The 7,500-nt window shown below is 41.1% G+C and overlaps 1 protein-coding gene across 1 annotated transcript in view; it reads left to right on the forward strand.

Annotated features, from left to right (window-relative positions):
- The first annotated feature begins 260 nt into the window (after positions 1–260).
- LOC307041498 (uncharacterized protein) overlaps positions 261–7,500 on the forward strand; it is a 185,991-nt gene continuing 178,751 nt past the window's right edge. Inside the window, exon 1 of the mRNA XM_079684947.1 lies at positions 261–377. The gene's annotated coding sequence lies outside the window, so the exon portion shown is untranslated. The remainder of the gene's footprint in view (positions 378–7,500) is intronic.

Consider the following 7,500-nt stretch of genomic DNA (forward strand, 5'->3'; position numbering starts at 1 on the left):
TTTCAGGGTGTTTCCCTGCGGGAGGCTCCAACATCCATTTGAAATACAATGGAAAGTAATAACTAAAATAGAAATTAAAATAATATAAACAATGTTTAAATAGCAAACAGGGGATGAATAATATATATAAAATAGGATAAAAGATATAATCTCCTCATTGGAACCTAATCAAATAAGAAAACATGCTATAGGCGGGGGGCCATATCTCTCCTCCCTGTGTCTGTATAAATGAGAAGTTTCTTTTGGCTTTCAATACACACTTCCCTATGGTCTTCTTTTATTCCTGGTGTTTCTGCAGAACCTCACATCACTCCTGTCCGCTGACAAAGAACAAACTCTGCTGCTTGGTCATTATTTAGATTTTACTCAACAGAAGGGTGAGTTTTTCTTTGTTGTTTCTTTTCAGTTTTATTCTTCTTAGTGTAAAAAGTGTTTGAAGGTCTAAAAAAAACAATTCTCAAATATTTTTAATTTTAATATTAGCACAGAATGCACGGTATGAATACCTTATTACTTATCGGATCTGCACAACCGAGATATCACATGAGAGCTGATATTCCACAGATTATAGTGGTATAAGTATCATCACTGTATCATCACTGTGTCATCAAAACTCGCGGCAGGGGAAGCAAACCCAGACAACACACAACGTAGCTTTACGGAGCAAAAACAGCAAATATGTCTTACCTTTGCTGTTTCAGATCAAAAGTTTTGTTCAATTGCATTAAAATGATCAACATGCTGCTGAAGGTTAATCCAATGTGTCTGTGTCACTTTGAAATGATTACTGATCATATCAAATCATCATATTATGTCAATAATGGAGTTTTCATATTTAGTTGATATGAGAGCTACGAGAGTGTATGACGGCCCGTCCACAGAGCGGCGTGCGTTGACGCTTGGCGGTGGGCGTGTCTGAATTTTGGAGATTTTTTGCGAGCAACGCGACCAACAACCAATCACATGAATCTCCCGCCCCCGCCAGAAGTTGAACATTGCTCAACTTTTGAAGCGAGCAACACCATCCACGCGTCGCTTCCCAAAATACAATTCGTCAAAAAGTTACGTCACCCCATTCAAAGTGAATGTTGAAGCGTCAACGCACGCCGCTGTGTGGACGGGCCGTGACAGCTTCGGTTTTGGGCATTCTGGCTATGCATCACTCATTCACCAATGGGTAATGTTTAGATGGATTTTAGGAACTTCCCTCTCGATTCTATTGGCTCTAACAGTTAAAAAGAGGTGTCAATCATCAAAATCGACCGATGGGTTCCAGAGATATGGAACATGCACCCAAATGACCCCAGAAGTGTTTTTTTTTTTTTCTAAATCTCTCTTCAAAGGTCAAATTTCACTTGTTTTGCATCAATCTTGATACAGGGTACTTATTATATGTTATACTTTGGATTCCTAAAGCTTTTAGTCTACCACCATCTTTCAAGGGTGGTTTTCACTATAAGTAATGTTTTCTTTTTGGACAGACACTATCATTTACAGAGTGACTATGTTCAATCTGAATTTACTTTTATAATAAAAATCATCTATATTGATTCTGACTTTTCTACATCCAACTCACAGGTTTATCATTACTTTGAGAAAAAAGATGATTAATTGACCCCTTTTAGAAGGGAAGATATGGTCATTTGTTCTGGGAATGTCATTTTCGAGCCTGAGACCTGAAAAACAGGCTCGGGCCTTAACTGGAGCAACTATTAGGCAAATAAATGAATAACCTAGTCTATCCGTTTGAGACACAACACTATATGACTTTCAGCAAAAATCTTTTTCTCTAAATAATAAATGAAAACAAAAAGGTGGCATAGTAAACTTTATTTGTATGTTTTCCATCCATCCATCCATCCATCTTCTCCCGCTTATCCGTCGTCGGGTCGCGGAGGTAGCAGTTCCAGCAGAGAGCCCCAAACTTTCCTTTTCCTGGCCACATCAACCAGCTCTGACTGGGGGATCCCAAGGCGCTCCCAGGCCAGAGAAGAGATATAATCCCTCCACCTGGTCCTAGGCCTACCCCTTGGTCTCTTCCCAGCTGGAAGAGGGAAGGGGGGAGACTCCTGGGTGGGAGTAATCAGGGAAGGGCCCTTAGGTTTAGGGCCGGGGAGAAGGGGAGGGCTCCAAAAGGACTGTTGAGGAGACCTGCGTACTTTAGGCTTATGATAAGGGGGAAGGGGAGGCTCTCTCAATGGTTGCTGAGAGGCCTGGAGGGGTTGGGGGTTGAGGACAAGGTTTGAGTAGGAGCCCTGAGTAGGGCAGAATGACTTGGGGTCAGGGTACGGGATGAGGTTGGGGTATGTACCCTCGGTGGGGTGGGGGGTCTTAGGATACGGAGAAGGGATGGGGAGGTTAGAGCGGGAGGAGTTCAATTAATTCTGTACAGTGGTTACCGTTTCCTGAGTCAGCCTGGATGAGTGTGAGGTAATGTTTGGTAAGCTTTCTGGTGGCTGGTTCCAGTGGCTGATAGGGTGTTCTATGTGTGTAGTTGATATCAGTGTGTGTTGGCTGTGCATACTCTCCACAGCCACTCAGCTGGGTAGGTTGTAGTTGGGCCTGGTGGAGACGTTCCGGGGGGTTGTGGTTGGAAGTCTTTGTAGATTTATTTTTGCAGGTCCAAGTAGGATAGCTGAGTGTCTACCTCTTTTGTGTTCCAGGCGGTGGTCCCAGCAATTTAAAGGAAGTGTCTGTTTTTTATAGGACAGATAGAATGCTTCCATATGGGGCAGAGCCCAACACAACAGTTAAAAGCCCAACATGTTTATTCAGGTGGCATCCTTACTACTGTAGGTGCCCGAACCACCTCAACTGGCTCCTTTTCCTTTATGTTTTAGTACATATAAAATAGGTATTAATGAGATCATAGGGTTAGGGTTAGGGTTAGGGACGTCAATTACCTGTACTCTGTGCGCCATATTTTCTGTTCTCTAAACCTCCATGTCTCTTTAAATATCCTTGCGTCAGCGTTTCACGTTTTGGGCGTGCTCCCTTCCGACCATATTTGGAAGTACAACTTCCTATACAGTAGGTTCAACCTCCACCGTCTTGCTCCTGCTGAAGCTGGACCCTTCTCCTATATTGCGTACAGCGTCCATAAACTATGGCGTCCCCCCTCCCCAAAATCCGATACGGGGGGTCAGTGACACCTGCCGTGACTCGGGGGAAGAAGAAAAAATACGGTAACTACCTGACGGTAATTAGCAATGTCGAAAAGAAAAAAGTTATCTGGTGTCCAGAAGGGAAGAAAGAAAAGAGGAGGAGGACAAACGGGACAAAGACAAAGGTACAGTAACGTTAATCTGATCATTATTCAAAGTCAATTGAATTGTAGTTACCGTTGATGGAACAGTTTTCATTTGCTGGCTTACTTTTAGACGATAGCAAGGTCGTTTGTTTGCTAATCAATAGTTATATGTAGAGTTAACGTCAATTACCACTTCTCCCACCATAAATTCAGGGACATTTTGAAAGATTCTTCAGATTGTAGAAGTTGTTGATACTTCTTAATACATGCATGTGTGTATGTACAAGGAATACACAATGCATAGGCTTTAGTCATGACCACAGCATGTACAGTGAACATGTACATTGCATGCCGACTACCAACTGAATGCCGACAACCCGTATTACCTTAAAACGTCACCGGGTGGCGCACTAGCTACAGTGGCCTGCAAAGGACAAACATGAATCATATGAGAATGATCTACACAGATTTAACCTCACCTGTCATATAGAGAACCGCAGTAACACGTCCTAAAACCCGGAAGTAAACTCCTTCCGGTTCCTTCGTCAAAACCCAATGCAATTCCTCCATAGGATTTTGGAAAATAGCTGGAAATAAGGTCTTTGGTTGAAACACATTTAAGAGACGGATCACGTTTTGTTCAGCCGGATAATCTCCACATGTCTACCCTACTTTTATCATTTTCAAATCATAAATCTAGTCGCCAGAAGCAAAATGCTAACTTTATGCTATAAACTACAGCAGGGTCGCTGCTTCAACGTCACGCCAATTTAAGATCCATATTCAAACACACAGATTCTAAATGGTACGAGTTGAAGCGTTTATTTGAACAGTTTGCAGGAGGCAGGGACTTGCTTTCAAGCAGAACAGTGCTAACTGACTTAGAGGAGTGTTTATGTGTTCGGCGTAATGACGTACAACGTCCTCAACAACTTCTGTAGTCCTATTCAGCCACTTGGTAACAACCATCGTTTTTCAGACACGTAAACTCTTCAGAAATCACCAGTGGGGTCACTGCTGATGGATTCAATGTCGTAGAACAAAACGTGATCCGTCTCTTCAATGTGTCTCAACCACAGACCTGATTTCAGATAGTTTCCTAAACCCTATGGAAAAATTGCATTGCTTTTTGTCGAAGGAACCGGAAGTGCTAAAAATGCTAACTTACTTCCGGGTTTTAGGACGTGTCACTGCGGTTCTCTATTTTCATCTACATCTGTTGAGGCGAGCACATGTTTGCCCTGCTTGTAGTAATAGGCTAGTCATTAAAATGCTATTCCTTTTACATCCCCTCCAAAATGTACAGTTGTAGGCTTTTTTGTATTGCCTTACAGTTTATGCTGTTTAAAGTATGTTCAACAGTGTAAAGTTTACATCAGTGTTAAAATGCTCGCCATTACTGTAAATATTGCATACCTTAGCCGTTATCTTTAATATGCTATATTACACTGTACGTCTACTTCTTTGCCATCTGGTGAGTCGCAGAATCTACGGGCGCATCTAAAAGAATAACTATATCATAGAACTGTTTTTATTTAGTTTAATTTAAAAAAAATGAAACATTCATATGTTCTCGATTCATTATGCAGAAAGTGAAATATTTCAAGACTTTTTTGTTTTAATTGTGATGATTACAGTTTACAGATCATGAAAATCAATAATCCTGTAACTCAAAATAGTATTTATAGTATATTAGATAAGACCAATCAAAACAGGATTTATAATACAGATATTTCGACCATCTGAAAAGTTTGTTCATTTATGTAGACAAAACTTGGTCGGCGCTCCTTTTGCACAGATATATGGATACATTTGACTATAGTAAGTCAAGTTATAGGATATTTTGCGCAGCTCCTGTAATCTGATTTCTATAATATGTCTTAGGTCTAGCAAATATAATGCATCTCTTGATGGTCACATATACTTCTCTTCTCTCTTCAGAAGCACTTTTAAATATTTTGGGCCACATACCACCTCAGCAGAACCCAGCACTGCAGCAGCATCAAGCGCTCCTTTCCCCTCCACCTCAGCAGAGCCCAGCACTGCAGCAGCATCAAGCGCTCCTTTCCCCTCCACCTCAGCAGAGCCAAGTGATACCACGTGGTCTCAAAACAGCTCTCTTATGATGATGCTATCTAAAATCTTGCCAAGGGCAGCAAATTGTTCAGGGCCGGCCCTTATTTCAACTATTTTAGGCAGAAACACGTATAGGCCTATTGACTAAACATTTAAAAATAATTTACTATAATTTAGAAAGGTTTTGGAGAAATCATTTCAAAAGTAAACTTTTTTTTTCATTTTATATTTAAATTTGAGATGTTTGCACATTATTCATTTATACATTTTTATCTAATGTCCCGTTTTTTTTTAATCATAAATCCATTTATTTCATTGTATTTCCTTGAGGCTGGGAAAGATATCCAGCATATAGTTCAAAATGTAAATGTTGTAATACAAGACAGTAAGTATAACAAAAGTAAATAGGTTTATATAGGAGTGTGAAGCTGACCGTTGAACGGCCCGACCAAGCAAGGAGGCAGAGGCAAAACGTCCCAAATATAACCCGGTGTGGGCATTTATTAAAATCATAGACCCATGACTCACAGCCTCAATCTCGCTGTTCTCCCTGAACACAGTCAGCAGCCACAAGGATCTCACACACACCACAAACAGGAAACATAGAGCCTAAATACCCACACTAATTAACCCAACAAGACACAGGTGAGGGGGGAGGAGACAACACAGGGCACCAGGTGCACACAATCAACAGCAACAGACATGGGGAAAGGGAACACTTTTCAAAATAAAACACATGTGCAATAAACAAAGCCCGAAGCCGTCAGTCCACAGTGACGAAGCCACCTTCGCCACAAGGAGGATGTGGATTTATTTTCTCTCACCTTGTAATTACACAACCAAACAATCAATAATTTAGCTCTGGCCTTCACTCACAAAAAAGAACATTTAGTTGATTTGGACACATTTTTTGATGCTCCATTGACTGACATGCAATGACTGGGACTAATGGAAGAATCTGCGAGGCATGAACTAGGACCAGATAAATAATCACATTTTAAAATGACAGCAGCTTCATAAGAGGCCAACAACACTGACAGGGTGTCAGTGTGCTGAAGGATAGACCAGATACCCAGACCAGACTCTAAAGACTCCAAGGGGTAAAAGCTGCTGCCGGAGTACTGACTGGAAGTAGTGCTGATATCATGTCTACCATATCCTCTTAAAACACTCTGTCCAATGTCCTCAGTCTCAGGAAGAAAGGTCTTTTAATATTATTAAAGTTGGGGTAGGTCATTTTGGAGAAACCAGCTCGAGTGCGCTAGAATTTGAAAATACGCAGCCGGAAAAAATCTGCCACTTCCTTACAGAGCCCCTCCTCCAACACACACGAACGCGCACATGACCAATGAGGGCACGAGATAAGTTTGTGCACAGATGGAAGGCTGACAGGCAGGTAGGCCATCCAGTTACTTTAGCCGGGCCGGCTCAGATGATTGGTCGTGCTTTTTACAGCGCCACGGCTTCCACAGATTGATTTTTTGTCAAAGCACTTCAGATATTCATTGCTATCGGGATGTTAAGAGCATTCCATGGAATATAACAACAAGTGTATCTCGAGCCGGTTTCTCAAACTTACCTACCCAACCTTTAAACATACTGTAGCAGACAAACATACATTCTTGTACTCCTTTACAAAGGATTTATAACACAATAAAAGTACTTCATTGTATTGTTGGTATTAGTAGGCGTACTACGAGTCCAGCAGTATCAATTTAATTAACAACTAATCGTAAAATTGTATTTTGATCACTCATCAAAGATAGCAGGAAACATGCATTATGTGCTATGGAGGGGACTTTGACAGAGGATTACTCACAAAGTACACAGCAAAAGTATTCATTGTTTTTCTGTTAGCAGTCAAACTAGTACTGAGTCCAACACTGACAGATCTATTAAGAACTTATGGTAACAAATATTTATATCGCTCATCAAATATAGCAGGGGATGAAGAGCTGCAGATTTGAAAAAACTAAAGCGAGAGACGGCTGAGGTGACCGCAGTGCAGAATCGCTGAATTTACTCTGACACAGCAACATCTATATTGATTCTTCTCCAGCCAACTCACAGGTGTATCATTGCTTTGATAAAAAAGGTTATTCCTATACCCCTTTTAGAAGTGAAGATATACTCATTCCTTCTGGGTATGTCATTTTCGAGGGATAGGGCCCAGG

The sequence above is a fragment of the Notothenia rossii genome, assembly GCF_949606895.1.
Source record: "Notothenia rossii genome assembly, chromosome: 5".
NCBI classification, from domain to species: domain Eukaryota; kingdom Metazoa; phylum Chordata; class Actinopteri; order Perciformes; family Nototheniidae; genus Notothenia; species Notothenia rossii.